This window comes from Saccopteryx bilineata, chromosome 4 (genome assembly GCF_036850765.1).
Source record: "Saccopteryx bilineata isolate mSacBil1 chromosome 4, mSacBil1_pri_phased_curated, whole genome shotgun sequence".
Classification (NCBI taxonomy): domain Eukaryota; kingdom Metazoa; phylum Chordata; class Mammalia; order Chiroptera; family Emballonuridae; genus Saccopteryx; species Saccopteryx bilineata.
The window spans coordinates 101756484-101772706 of NC_089493.1; the positions used below are offsets into that span (position 1 = coordinate 101756484).

The 16223-nt window shown below is 38.2% G+C and overlaps 1 protein-coding gene across 2 annotated transcripts in view; it reads right to left on the reverse strand.

Annotated features, from left to right (window-relative positions):
* Positions 1–16223, reverse strand: part of PRKD1 (protein kinase D1) — a 394696-nt gene that overhangs the window by 292972 nt on the left and 85501 nt on the right. The gene's annotated exons all lie outside the window — the stretch shown is intronic.

The following is a 16223-nucleotide window of genomic DNA, read 5'->3' on the forward strand; positions in this document are numbered from 1 at the left end:
ACGGCCTGAAATACATGGTTGGTAATTGTTTAAAAAATAAAAAAATACAGTGGTTCATAATGCATAAATGCACTTTCAATCAACTGCTTTCTAAAAAATTTTAGCCATTAGGGAAAAGGATGTTTATTCAGCTTTCTTATATGTATTTAGAGTTTAATATTTAACACTGTAAAAGTAGAGAGGTAATCAAATTCATTTGTATAGACCCTTGAGTAACTAAAAATCTACTCTCAAAAGACAAATTATGAGGAAATATAGTAGCTAAAAGATTTATTTTAAATGGGCACTTATAATTTATGACTTTTCCAAGTAAATATTCAGTACAAGGCCTATATTTTGTACCTAAAGCGTATGTAAATAAAATCAAATATAAAGTATTATTCATTACAGTAATATTTAGAGTAATAGTAACTGATGTGAATAATTGTAACTAAAACATTAATCCTGAATCATTAATAACATTCATTTAGGTCTGCTAACTACTTATGACATACACAAAAAACATATATATATATATTTATATGTCTAAATGTATGTTAAATACTGTATGCCTATATTTTAGAAATATTTGGCTGAATTTGAAGCATTGCAATAAAAAGATTTTCTGATTAATTTTGGGTATGCCAGATTTACTTCATCAGTACCTCCATTTTTAAAAACATTCTTGATTAGTTAATGTTGTGATACATTAGAAAATACCAGTACTTCGTTATTGCTGGGTTTTGGAAGCCACATGGATTTCTTAGCAGAGTACAAAACTCCCCGATTACATTCACATACTACCTTTCCTAGGACAAAATCTAAGGATACATAGTGAAGTGAAATAGATTCCAAGGTTTTTCTGGATTTATAATTCTTTCAGATAGGTTCCATGGGTGGTAAATTTTCTGGGTCCTTAACTCTGGGAAAATACCTCTATTTTGCCCTCCCACATAAAGTCTATGTCACTTGCCATTTTTTTAAAATAAATTTTTATTAATGGTAATGGGATGACATTAATAAATCAGGGTACATATATTCAAAGAAAACATGTCTAGGTTATCTTGTCATTAAATTATGTTGCATACCCCTCGCCCATAGTCAGATTGTCCTCCGTTACCCTCTATCTAGTTCTCTGTGCCCCTCCCCCTAACTCTCTCCCTCCCTCCCTCTTATGTCCTCCCTCCCCCCACCCCTGGTAACCACCACACTCTTGTCCATGTCTCTTAGTCTCGTTTTTATGTTCCACCAATGTATGGAATCATGTAGTTCTTGTTTTTTTCTGATTTACTTATTTCACTCCTTATAATGTTATCAAGATCCCACCATTTTGCTGTAAATGATCTGATGTCATCATTTCTTATGGCTGAGTAGTATTCCATAGTGTATATGTGCCACATCTTCTTTATCCAGTCTTCTATTGAAGGGCTTTTTGGTTGTTTCCATGTCTTGGCCACTGTGAACAGTGCTGCAATGAACATGGGGCTACATGTGTCTTCACGTATCAATGTTTCTGAGGTTTTGGGGTATATACCCAGTAGAGGGATTGCTGGGTCATAAGGTAGTTCTATTTGCAGTGTTTTGAGGAACCACCATACTTTCCTCCATAATGGTTGTACTACTTTACAGTCCCACCAACAGTGGATGAGAGTTCCCTTTTCTCCGCAGCCTCTCCAACATTTGCTATTACCCGTCTTGTTGATGATAGCTAATCTAACAGGGGTGAGGTGGTATCCCATTGTAGTTTTGATTTGCATTTCTCTAATAACTAATGAAGCTGAGCATCTTTTCATATATCTGTTGGCCATTTGTATTTCTTCCTAGGAGAAGTGTCTGTTCATATCCTCTTCCCATTTTTTTATTGGATTGTTTGTTTGTTTGTTGTTGAGTTTTATGAGTTCTTTGTAAATTTTGGATATTAGCCCCTTATCTGAGCTGTTGTTTGAAAATAACATTTCCCATTTAGTTGGCTGTCTGTTTATTTTGATATCAGTTTCTCTTGCTGAGCAAAAACTTTTTATTCTGATGTAGTCCCATTCATTTATCTTTGCCTTCACTTCTCTTGCCATTGGAGTTAGTCACTTGCCATTTTTAAATTAGATTTAAAACAAAGAGAAAACTGCAGAGTAGAATAAAACAAACATCAACAGCACCAGCATCACAATTTGTCCATCTCAACATTGTGCCATAGGTAATTCAGCTCTCTTATTTACTTAAAAAAAAAAATAACTGTGCACCTTTGACCCACTATCTTCCAAAACTAAAGCAAACTGACATATTCACAGGACTGTAAGCATATCGGGATGAAAGCAATGTGTCCTTTGAACCTGATATTTTGAAAGAGTCCTGGAAATATGAACTGGGCAAAGGGTTAGATATTGAGAGGAAAGGTGAAGAGGAGGAAATGACTGGCTAACTCAAAGCTTTGGGCAAAGGTTATCAAAAACACAGTGTCCAAAGTTGAAATGAGAAAAGAGAATTCAGAGAAGTTCTCCCACTATGCAGCTTGCAGCAAGGACTATTCAGAGAAAGAAAAGGTGTTATAAACTGAACTGCACCCCAATCCCACTCCACACCCTGATATACATACACTGAAGTCCTAAATCCCAGCCCTCCAAATGTGACTGTATTTGAAAATAGGGCCTTTAAAGAGGCAATTAAGGGGGAAAGAGCTTATGTGGGTGATCTCTAATCCAATATGACTGATGTCTTTGTAAGAAGAGGAAATTATGGCCCACAGCCCAGAGGAAAGACCATGTAAAGACACAAAGAGAAGATGGCCATCAGTAAGCCAAGGAGAGGGGTCTTCACAGGTAATTAACCTTCCTGACACCTTGATCTTGGATCTTGGACTTCTAGCCTCCAAAATTATGAAAAAGTAAATTTTTGTGGTTTAAGTCACCCAGTCCAAGATACTTTGTTACGGCAGTTATAGAAAACTAATATAGAAGACAAGCACAGGGAGAAAACTAGAGGCTGCAGACCAAAACATCAGCAAATGCTGACAAACAACAGAATATGGAGTCCGAAAAATGTCATCTGGAACTCGACAGTTACAGATGCTTTCATAGAGCCTTCAATACCACAAATAAAAGGAGAATTATAAATTGCTCCTCATTTTTGTTTATTCAATACATCTTAGAAAGTACAAATATCACCACTGTTCTACAAATATATATTGAGCACCTACTATGTGCCAGGCTGTTCAATGGACTCAAGATTCTTTAATAAGTAAAAGACAAGTTAACATTCCTGCCTACATTGAAGCATCCATCCACTTTGGTGGGAAATAACAATGGACAAAGGACCCACTAAATAAATAGATGAATCATACAGTATGTTGGCCATGATGAATGTTTTATAGAAAGCAAGGTGAGAAATTAAGAATGATGGGTAAGTGCAGTACAGGATAGGCTTTATTTAAAAGATGACATTAGAGCAAAGACTTGAAGGTAATAGATTATTTATTAAATATTGACCTTGGGTCCAGTACTGTATTAAGCAATACACAGGCACATGTCACATATCCTCAAGAGACTAATAGGGGAAAAAAATATTACATCTATTTTAACATTAAGACACTCAAGCTTTAAGAAGCAGAGAGCTATTGTGTGGCGGGACTGGGATATCTCAGTGAACCAAATATTCAATGAATAACCAACCTCAGCCCCAGACCTCCCTCAAAGGCAAGTGCGATAAGCACAGAAGAAAATACATAGTTATAGCAGAATGCCTAGTGCTATACAAGAGGCAGCTGCAAAGAATTAAAGAAGAATTGGGGTAGCAGCAAAGCCAGGGCATCTACCTCAAAGGAAAGGGCTCCTGGAGATATAAAGAGTGAATTCCATGTGCTGAGCTGAAATAGGGTTTTTGACACACATAAATTCAATTAAAATATAAATAAAAATATTCCTAGAATAGATCAAAATGACTTTATCTAGTAAAACAAAATATCCAAAAATAGTGGTATAAACAAATTATGGTATATTCACATGTGAAATAGACATAAAAATGTTTAAAAATAATATGAAAAACGATGATTTAATATTGAGACAAAATATATAAACACAGTAGAGAATGCTATAAACAGCTCCGTGTGGGCTTGTCTGTGCAAAATGTATATGTATGTGTATCAAATATAGATATAGATAAAGACTAGAAGAATAAAAGTAACTATTATCCCTGTACAGCAGAATAACAGGTGATTGCCTTCAAATAACAATAGTTTAAACAAAATAGTTTATTTTTTCTTCCACATTTAATAAAAAATGTCTGGAGGTCGACAGCCCAGAATTGGAAGGAAGGGTCCAAGCAAGCAGTTATTGATAGTTCATCCCTCGGCCATCCCTAGTGTATTGTATGACTTCACTGTCCAGCAGTTGTGGAGCTTCAACCCTCAGGTGTCTGTGCTGGTCAGCAAGATGGAGGAAGATGGAAATAAGGGCAACCCCTTGCTGTCAAGATGACTTCTCGGAAAGCCCACACAGCACTCCTGGCTGGAGCATACCCATCTACAGCATGACAAGGATATACAGTCTAGACAAGCCAATCTTACTGCTGTTGCTGCTGTTTTTCCTAATTAACGAAGAAAGGGAGATTAGAAAGGCACCCGGTAGCCCCTGCACAAGACTTCTCTGTGTTCCCTAAGTTTTCTACAGTGCATGGGTAATATTTATAATTCCAGAAACAAAAAGGATTTCTTGCTTAAGATACTCAGTTATTAAGTGATACCAAAACACAAGTGGCTGATAAAAGAAAAATCTCAAAGGGAAAATACTAAAATATCAAGAGGTTAACTAAATGTTTGTCATAAATATTAAGAACCTATATTATCTCAGATACAAAATCCACATGTTTAATATATTTTCCCTTTATAAGCACACTATCAAAATAATCATTCCAGGAAGGGCCTATCAGGTTATAAAACATACTTTTTAAAATAGCAACAAAATTACAAGTTTTCCACTGAAGTTCAACATTTGGAAAATATTTAGATAAAATCTGAATATACGACAATGTGATCAAGATCAATATTGAATTCCTAAAGTGAGTAAATGGAAGATAGCATATGACTTTGATAGTAATGTGACATAGACACTGTGTCACATTTTACACGGTAGCATATTTTGTTAAATTGATAAAGCTAATGAAATTACAAAAAAATAAAAATCAGCATCTATGTAGCACTTGTACTATGATTTATAGTGTATAGGAAAATGAAAGTAATGCCTAAGAGACATTTGTTAATGTCTACAAAATAATAAACAATAATAAGCAAAAACCTCTAACCGGTTAAGAGAAAAAGTATTTCCAAACAACTAACTATGCATCTATCATTATTAAATATTTGATGAGGACCAGAAGTGTGTTGGTTACTGTGCCAACCACAGGTCCTTTATCTTGCTTAAAATTTATAGTTTAGGCCCTGGCCAGTTGGTTCAGAGGTAGAGCATCGGCCCTGTGTGTGGATGTCCCAGGTTCGATTCCCAGTCAAGTCACACAGGAAAAGCGACCATCTGCTTCTCCACCTTTCCTACTTCTCCACCTTTCCTTCTCTTTTTTATCTCTTCTCCTCCCACAGTCATGGCTCAATTGGTTTGAGCACATCGGCCCTGAGTGCTGAGGATGGTCCATGGAGCCTCCACCTCAAATGTTAAACATAGCTTGATTGCAAGCATGGCCCCAGATGGGAAGAGCATCTGTCCATGATGAGCGTTTCAGAGTGGATCCTGGTCAGAGCACAGCATGAGTCTATCTCCCCTCCTCTCACTTGGAAAAAGAGAAAAAAAAATTTATAATCTAGAATGTGATGTTAACGAATCTAATAACAGCTCTAAATGTATAGGTATCAGTAGATGCCACTTGATTTCAAATGATAAAATACAAAAGTAAATCATAATAATATTAAGGAAATAGACTATAAATGTTTTTTTGGGTTTTTTTACAGGGACAGAGAGAAAGTCAGAGAGAGGGATAGACAGACAGAAATGGAGAGAGATGAGAAGCATCAATCATCAGTTTTTCGTTGTGACACCTTAGTTGTTCATCGATTGCTTTCTCATATGTGCCTTAACCACGGGCCTTCAGCAGACCGAGTAACCCCTTCCTGGAGCCAGCAACCTTGGGTCCAAGCTGGTGAGCTTTTTGCTCAAGCCAGATGCACCTGCGCTCAAGCTGGCGACCTCGGGGTCTCAAACAAGGGTCCTGCACATCCCAGTCCAATGTTCGATCCACTGTGCCACCACCTGGTCAGGCTATAAATGTTTTATACCTAGCCAATAAAGTTGTGCATTTTCAAAATCTAATTGGTGACTGTTGCTGGAAGTATGTATCCATTCATTATCAAATTAATCAAAACAAATCTATATTTATTAATGTCAGACATTCTTCCAAGCCCTGAGAATACAGGTATAAACAAGACAAATCCTTGACTTATGAAGGTAACATTTTATTAGGAGAGACAATTAACAAATTAATATAAAATACAATTGCAGGTGGTGATAAGTGCTAAAAGGAAAAAGATAACTGATAAGGAAAAAATTACACAAGTTGAAGGAGGAAACATTTTGAATTTGGTCAGGACAAGTCTGTCTGGGAAGGTGACATTTACACAGAGCTCTGGCTGAAGGGAGGGAGGTGCCACATGAATGGCCAGGGGAAGGACAATGCAGACAGAGGGCTCACTGAGTATAAACACCCTGAAACATATCTGAACAGCAAGGAGAGGGACTGCAAGGAGAAAGGAAAGAAGTCGTAACAGATGAGTACGAGGGGCAGCCAGAGGCCATGGTAAGACTATTTGGGTTCTACTCAGAAGGCAATGGAAAGCCACTGGGAAGATTTACAGTAGAGCAGGGAGACGACAGAACACTTAAAGGACTGTTCTGGCTGCTGAGAAATAAAGCCGCTACAGACAGTCAAGGGCAGGAGCAGACAGACCAGCTAGTTGGTGCACTGGCTGGCCAGAGTGGCGGTGCAAAGCCAAAGAAAAGGAGTCAGGATAGGGACATGTAATAAAGGCAAGGCCGACAGCACTTGCTGAAGGACTGGATATGGGATGAAAGTGAAACAGAGAAGTCAAGCCTGACATGGGTGGTAAACCAAGCACTGGATGAATGTCCATGCCACTGACTAAGATCAAGAAGGCAGTGGGAAAAACAAGCAGGGAAGAGAAATCAAGAGCTCAGTTTTAGGTGTATTAATTTGAGATGCCTACTAGGCATTCAAGAGGAGACGTTATCTATAATGTTAAATATACCAGTCTAGGAGAAAATATTAAAATTGGGTGCTGGGGATGACGTCAGAGTAATGGCGGAGTAGGAAGCGATACCGATAAATCTCCCCCAAAACTCAACAAGATCTTCAACCAGAAACAGAAAAACCTATACTTGGAGCTTCCAGATTCTTCGCAATACACCCAAAGGTATGATTGAGTGAAAAATTGGCTAAATATATAACCAAACCCCGAAGGAAATAGGGAGTAAGAAATGCTCCGCCTTCCTCACTAACCTAAACAGGGCGGCTTTCTCTGGTAACTGTGAATATAGAAACTGAGGCGGGCAAAGGGGGTGAATAGATCCAGGCCGCCGCAGCAAAAACGGCCGAACCAGGCTGTGGCTCAGAGATCCAAGCCGAGGAAAATCTGATCCTGTGGCAACCCGGGCAATACAAGCTAACACTCGCGCCAAACCCAAACAAAGAAAGACAAGCGGAGCGGCCATTTTACCCGGTCTCCTGGTCGGTGCGCAGTTAGTGGAAGAGAGATTTCTTCCTAAGCCGCGGAAGTGGGTGCCCGTGTTGCCCCACGGAGAGGCAGGGTCAGAGGCCTTTCTGTGGGCTGAGGGCAGAGTCTCTGGGCAGCCCCAGCGCCCTGGGAAAGCCACGCACGGGAGGGAGTGAGAACTACTTCCAACGGTGGAGATTTTCCGTGCTGGTGAGGGTTTCACTCAGAGGGAACCGCGGCCGGCCTCATATCCTGGTGTGCGCGCGCAGATAAGGAGTGAGCGATTCCTCCGAGTGCCTCGGCAGTGCGCGCCCGTGTTATTGCAAAGAGGGGCAGAGTCAGGGGCCTTTGTGTGGGCCAAAGCGGAATCTCGGGCCGCCCCAGCGCCTTGCAAAAGCCGCACACGGGGACGGAGCGAGACTCAATTCCAACGCTGCAACTTTTCCCTGCGGTTGGGGGTTTCACTCAGAGCGTGAGACTGCTGGCCGGATATCCTGGTTGCAGACAGTGAGTGAGAGTTTCCTCCAAGCGCCCCGGAAATGGGCGCCTGCTTGTGTTACCGGACAGAGTGGCAGAGCCAGTGGTCTTTGAGTGGGCGGAAAGCCCACCTGATTATGCTAGCAGCTCTGACTGACTGAGCCTTACCCAGAGCCCTGTGCTGAGTGGAAATAGAGTGGGGAGTTGCCAGCAATTTGAGCCTCTTACTATCCAGGCAGAGGCAGCAGCAACCCCATACCTGGACTATCAGGCTACTAATTGAGGAAGGAAAGACTAGGAGAAAGGCTCCAGGAACACGGACTCTCTCACTGTCGGAGCCTATAAATGCTAATGAGCCTCAACTCCCAACGAGAATAAAGCATAATACATGACATTGCCATAGAGACTTATCAACTGCAAACCTCTACCTGAGCGTGCCAAAGGGGCAGAACCCGGGGTACAGAGTCACCGACCAGGAAGAGGGAGAGAAAAGAAAAAGCAAGAAGATAACCTCTCAAAATCAAGAATAATCTGCAGACTTTATAACCTATCCCATTTTATTATATTTGTTCGTTTGTTTCTCTTATCTTCATTCTTGAGACTTTTTTTTCCTCCTCCAATTTGGCCGATTAACTCTCTACCGGTCTTACTCTCTCCTCTCCTTGAACTACACTACCCATAAGTGTTACATCTCCCATTATCATTTCTCTTCTCTTCCTTTCTCTCTATGAGGGTTGCACTCCAAAACCCTTAACTCTTTCTCTCTCTCTCCTTTCTTTTTTCTTCTTTTAGTGGTTCCCTCTTTTTTTCTCTCTCTCTCTTTCTTTTCTCCCTCTATATTAGTTTCTTCCTTTCTCCTTTACATCTCCTCTCATTCAAACCTCAATAACAAACAAATTATCTTATCTGGGACTCAAACCTATGTTTGTGGCATTTTGGGGGTTTTTTACTTCACCTTTTTAACTCACTAGCAGTGCTCCCATCCCTGGCTCTCCATATTATCTAGTTCTTGTTCCACTAAATACAATAGTAAGTTTTTAATTTGTCCCCCCATTTTTCCATTTTCCTCTTATTCCTCTCATCATAACTCTTAGAAAACCAACACCTAAAAGCAAATCATTTTATTCTTGACCCAAATTTTTTCCTTATTTGCTTTTTGTGGGTCCATACGCTCTTTTTTTTTTCTTTTTTCTTTTTTTTTTTTTTTTTCTTTTCCTTTTTTTTTTTTTTTTTTTTCTTTCTCTCTTTTTTGCCCCTTTATTACTTTTCCCCAATTCAGGCCCTCCATCACAGGCATTGTTTGTTATAACTCACAGTCCACCACAAGATTTTCTCAAGAAAGAGGGGAGAGGAGAGGAGAGGAAAAAAAGAGGGGGGGAATAATTTCCTTTTTTTAAAAATTTTTATTTTATTTTATTTTTCTTTATTTCATTATTAATTTTTTTAAAAAAAAACAACTCTTATCGATTTGTTATTTTTTTATTTTTTTTAACTTTTTATTCTTTATTAAATCTCATTAATACTATCAACAAAACCACCCTCAGATGCCATTAAGGAAGAGAAAATCGAATATCATGGATACAAAAGAAAGAGAGGTAACACAGCTAGATGAGGAAAAATCTATGGAGAAAAAATTTAATATATTGGAAACCTTGGAGCTAAATGACAGAGAATTCAAGATAGAAATCCTAAAAATCCTCCGAGATATACAAGAAAACACAGAAAGGCAATATAGGGAGCTCAGAAAACAACTCCATGAACACAAAGAATATATGTCCAAGGAAATTGAAACTATAAAAACAAATCAAACAGAGATGAAAAACTCAATTAACGAGCTGAAAAACGAAGTAACAAGCTTAGCTAATAGAACAGGTCAGATAGAAGAGAGGATTAGTGAAATAGAAGACAAGCAACTTGAGGCACAACAGAGAGAAGAAGAAAGAGACTCAAAAATTAAAAAAAATGAGATAGCCCTACAAGAATTATCTGACTCCATCAAAAAGAATAACATAAGAATAATAGGTATATCAGAGGGAGAAGAGAGAGAAAATGGAATGGAGAACATACTTAAACAAATAATTGATGAGAACTTCCCAAGCCTGTGGAAAGAACTAAAGCCTCAAGTTCAAGAAGCAAACAGAACTCCAAGTTTTCTTAACCCCAACAAACCTACTCCAAGGCATATCATAATGAAATTGACACAAACCAACAGCAAAGAAAAAATTCTCAAGACAGCCAGGGAAAAGAAGAATACAACATATAAAGGAAGGTCCATTAGATTATCATCAGATTTCTCAGCAGAAACTCTACAAGCTAGAAGAGAGTGGACCCCAATATTTAAAGTCCTGAAAGAGAGGAACTTTCAGCCACGAATACTATACCCATCAAAGCTATCCTTCAAATACGAAGGAGAAATAAAAACATTCACAGATACAGAAAAGATGAGGGAATTTATCATCAGAAAACCCCCACTCCAGGAATTACTAAAGGGGGTTCTCCAATCAGATACAAAGAACAAAAAAAAAAACAGAGCCACAAGTAAAAGCTCCTAGAAGAACACAATAAAACCAAATTTAAACTGTGACAACAACAAAAAGAAAGAGGGGGAGAAGACGGAGATTAACAGTAGCAAAGGACGATGGAGTGCAAAAGTACTCACAAAATAGTTCGCTACAATGAACAGGGTAGGGACCCTTTTCATTACTCAAAGGTAACCACCATAGAAAAAACCACCACAGAAGCACATGAGATAAAAAAGATAGCAACAGAGGAAAGATGTATGGAATACAACCAAATAAAAACAAAAGATAGAAAAACGAAAGAGAAGGATCAAACAAGACACAAAACTAACAGAAAGCAAGATATAAAATGGCAATAGGGAACTCACAAGTATCAATAATTACACTAAATGTAAATGGATTAAACTCACCAATAAAAAGGCACAGAGTAGCAGAATGGATTAAAAAAGAAAATCCAACTGTATGCTGCCTACAGGAAACTCATCTAAGTAACAAGGATAAAAACAAATTCAAAGTGAAAGGCTGGAAAACAATACTCCAAGCAAATAACATCCAAAAAAAAGCAGGTGTAGCAATACTCATATCGGATAATGCTGACTACAAGACAGGAAAAGTACTTAGAGACAAAAATGGCCATTTCATAATGGCTAAGGGGACACTGAATCAAGAAGACATAACAATTCTTAATATATATGCACCAAACCAAGGAGCACCAAAATATATAAGACAGCTACTTATTGATCTTAAAACAAAAACTGACAAAAATACAATCATACTTGGAGACCTCAATACACCGCTGACGGTTCTAGATCGGTCATCCAAACAGAGAATCAACAAAGACATAGTGGCCTTAAACAAAACACTAGAGCACCTGGATATGATAGACATCTACAGGACATTTCATCCCAAAGTGACTGAGTATACATTTTTCTCCAGTGTACATGGATCATTCTCAAGAATTGACCATATGTTGGGCCACAAAAACAATATCAGCAAATTCAGAAAAATTGAAGTTGTACCAAGCATATTTTCTGATCATAAAGCCTTGAAACTAGAATTCAACTGCAAAAAAGAGGAAAAAAATCCCACAAAAATGTGGAAACTAAACAACATACTTTTAAAAAATGAATGGGTCAAAGAAGAAATAAGTGCAGAGATCAAAAGATATATACAGACTAATGAAAATGACAATACGACATATCAGAATCTATGGGATGCAGCAAAAGCAGTGATAAGAGGGAAGTTCATATCACTTCAGGCATATATGAACAAACAAGAGAGAGCCCAAGTGAACCACTTAACTTCCCACTTTAAGGAACTAGAAAAAGAAGAACAAAGACAACCCAAAACCAGCCGAAGAAAGGAGATAATAAAAATCAGAGCAGAAATAAATGAATTAGAGAACAGAAAAACTATAGAAAAAATTAATAGAACAAGGAGCTGGTTCTTTGAAAACATCAACAAAATTGACAAACCCTTGGCAAGACTTACCAAGGAAAAAAGAGAAAGAACTCATATAAACAAAATCCAAAATGAAAGAGGAGAAATCACCACGGACACCGTAGCTATACAAAGAATTATTGTAGAATACTATGAAAAACTTTATGCCACTAAATTCAACAACCTAGAAGAAATGGATAAATTCCTAGAACAATACAACCTTCCTAGACTGAGTCAAGAAGAAGCAGAAAGCCTAAACAGACCTATCAGTAGAGAAGAAATAGAAAAAACCATTAAAAACCTCCCCAAAAATAAAAGTCCAGGCCCTGACGGCTATACCAGCGAATTTTATCAAACATTCAAAGAAGACTTGGTTCCTATTCTACTCAAAGTCTTCCAAAAAATTGAAGAAGAAGCAATACTTCCAAACACATTTTATGAGGCCAACATAACCCTCATACCAAAACCTGGCAAGGATGGCACAAAAAAAGAAAACTACAGACCAATATCTCTAATGAATACAGATGCGAAAATACTAAACAAAATACTAGCAAATCGAATACAACAACATATTAAAAAAATAATACATCATGATCAAGTGGGATTCATCCCAGAATCTCAAGGATGGTTCAACATACGTAAAACGGTTAATGTAATACACCATATCAACAAAACAAAGAACAAAAACCACATGATCTTATCAATAGACGCAGAAAAGGCTTTCGATAAAATACAACACAATTTTATGTTTAAGACTCTCAACAAAATGGGTATAGAAGGAAAATATCTCAACATGATAAAGGCCATATATGATAAACCATCAGCTAACATCATATTAAATGGCACTAAACTGAAGGCTTTCCCCCTTAAATCAGGAACAAGACAGGGTTGTCCACTCTCTCCACTCTTATTTAATGTGGTACTAGAGGTTCTAGCCAGAGCAATCAGACAAGACAAAGAAATAAAAGGCATCCATATCGGAAAAGAAGAAGTAAAGGTATCACTTTTTGCAGATGATATGATCCTATACATCGAAAACCCCAAAGAATCCACAAAAAGACTACTAGAAACAATAAGCCAATACAGTAAGGTCGCAGGATACCAAATTAACATACAGAAGTCAATAGCCTTTCTATATGCCAACAATGAAACAACTGAGAAGGAACTCAAAAGAATAATCCCCTTCACGATTGCAACAAAAAAAATAAAATACTTAGGAATAAACATAACAAAGAATGTAAAGGACTTATATAATGAAAACTATAAACCATTGTTAAGGGAAATCGAAAAAGATATAATGAGATGGAAGAATATACCTTGTTCTTGGCTAGGAAGAATAAATATAATCAAGATGGCTATATTACCCAAAGCAATATACAAATTTAATGCAATTCCCATCAAAATTCCAATGACATTTTTTAAAGAAATAGAGCAAAAAATCATCAGATTTATATGGAACTATAAAAAACCCCGAATAGCCAAAGCAATCCTAAAGAAAAAGAATGAAGCTGGGGGCATAACAATACCTGACTTCAAACTCTATTATAGGGCCACGACAATCAAAACAGCATGGTATTGGCAGAAAAATAGACACTCAGACCAATGGAACAGAATAGAAAGTCCAGAAATAAAACCACATATATATAGTCAAATAATTTTTGATAAAGGGGCCAACAACACACAATGGAGAAAAGAAAGCCTCTTCAATAAATGGTGCTGGGAAAACTGGAAAGCCACATGCAAAAGAATGAAACTGGACTACAGTCTCTCCCCCTGTACAAAAATTAACTCAAAATGGATCAAAGATCTAAACATAAGACCTGAAACAATTAAGTACATAGAAGAAGACATAGGTACTCAACTCATGGACCTGGGTTTTAAAGAGCATTTTATGAATTTGACTCCAATGGCAAGAGAAGTGAAGGCAAAAATTAATGAATGGGACTACATCAGACTAAGAAGTTTTTGCTCAGCAAGGGAAACTGATAACAAAATAAACAGAAAGCCAACTAAATGGGAAATGATATTTTCAAACAACAGCTCAGATAAGGGCCTAATATCCAAAATATACAAAGAACTCATAAAACTCAACAACAAACAAACAAACAATCCAATAAAAAAATGGGAAGAGGATATGAATAGACACTTCTCCCAGGAAGAACTACACATGGCCAACAGATATATGAAAAGATGCTCATCTTCTTTAGCTATTAGAGAAATGCAAATCAAAACGGCAATGAGATACCACCTCACACCTGTTCGATTAGCTGTTATTAGCAAGTCAGGTAATAGCAAATGTTGGAGAGGCTGTGGAGAAAAAGGAACCCTCATACACTGTTGGTGGGAATGTAAAGTAGTACAACCATTATGGAAGAAAGTATGGTGGTTCCTCAAAAAACTGAAAATAGAACTACCTTATGACCCAGCAATCCCTCTACTGGGTATATATCCCCAAAACTCAGAAACATTGATACGTAAAGACACATGCAGCCCCATGTTTATTGCAGCATTGTTCACAGTGGCCAGGACATGGAAACAACCAAAAAGCCCATCAATAGATGACTGGATAAAGAAGATGTGGCACATATACACTATGGAATACTACTCAGCCATAAGAAATGATGACTTCGGAACATTTATAGCAAAATGGTGGGATCTTGATAACATGATACGAAGCGAAATAAGTAAATCAGAAAAAAACAGGAACTGTATTATTCCATACGTAGGTGGGACATAATAGTGAAACTAAGAGACATTGATAAGAGTGTGGTGGTTACGGGGGGGAGGGGGGAATGGGAGAGGGATAGGGGGTGGGAGGGGCACAAAGAAAACAAGATAGAAGGTGACAGAGGATAATCTGACTTTGGGTGGTGGGTATGCAACATAATTGAACGACAAGATAACCTGGACTTGTTATCTTTGAATATATGTATCCTGATTTATTGATGTCACCCCATTAAAAAAATAAAATTATAAAAAAAAAAAAAAAAAATTGGGTGCTATATGGCCATTGGTCACCACAATGGTCACGCAGGTTCCCATTGGATTCAGGCAGAGCCAGAAAATGGTGGGCCATTCCATTTATTTGTTTTGTAATGGTGGACGAACAAACAGATAGGGCTCCCAAGCCCCTTGGCATTCCAGACTCAACCGAACTCATAGGCCCCCACCAGTGTCAGTGTTCGGCCCCAGGCAAACCCAGCCAGGCCAAAATCTCAGGGCTCCCATGCCTCTCATCACTCTCTCTCTCTCCACTCTCCAGCCAAAAACAGGCTGGGGGAAAATGCTTCTCCAGCAAACATTAGCAAACAATGGCCTCTCCCAAACAGGAAAGCAATCCGCAATTTGCAATCTGCGGCACCACAGCCTTCCATAGACTATACACACGTGGAGCTGTCCCAATATAAGCGAGCAAAGTTAAAAAACATTTGTTTACTCAACAGATGCCATCACCATATAGATAATGTCTAATTAAGTGGATAGGACCTGATGCCATCAGACTACATAAAATAAGCAAGAGCAAGTGTACATATAGAGCAATGAAGCCCAACAACTGAACCCTACAGAATTTCCACATTTGGAGGTTGGGAGGTGAAGATGAATCCAACAAAGGAGACTGGAAGAGTTACCACTCTTGTAGGAACAGTCAGGAGAGTGCAGCCTAATGGCTATACATCATGCAGGAGGCACGGTACCGAAATGCAATTACTCATGGATGGATTTTTAGGGGAAATTTTTATTATGATTAATAACAATCAAAAATAATCCAGGCAAAATCAAAAGGGTTTTGTATTTATGTAACCTAAGTAGAATAAAGAAAAAGAATCAAAACAATAATAAGCTACACAACATCACCAGAGAAAGAAACATCAGCCTGGGTTCTAGACTAACAGCTAGTTAAAGTAACAGACTAAGTAAAGGGAACTAACTGAGTATGTGCAAATCTCACCGAACTGTGGAGAAACACATCAGGAAACCAGAAAGCTTCAGCCTGGGCTCCAAAGTGGGCCACCGTCATGCACATCAATGAGGAAAAGTTCTCTAGAGCTTCAGAAGCTGTCTGAGACCCTACCTACTTTAGGGCA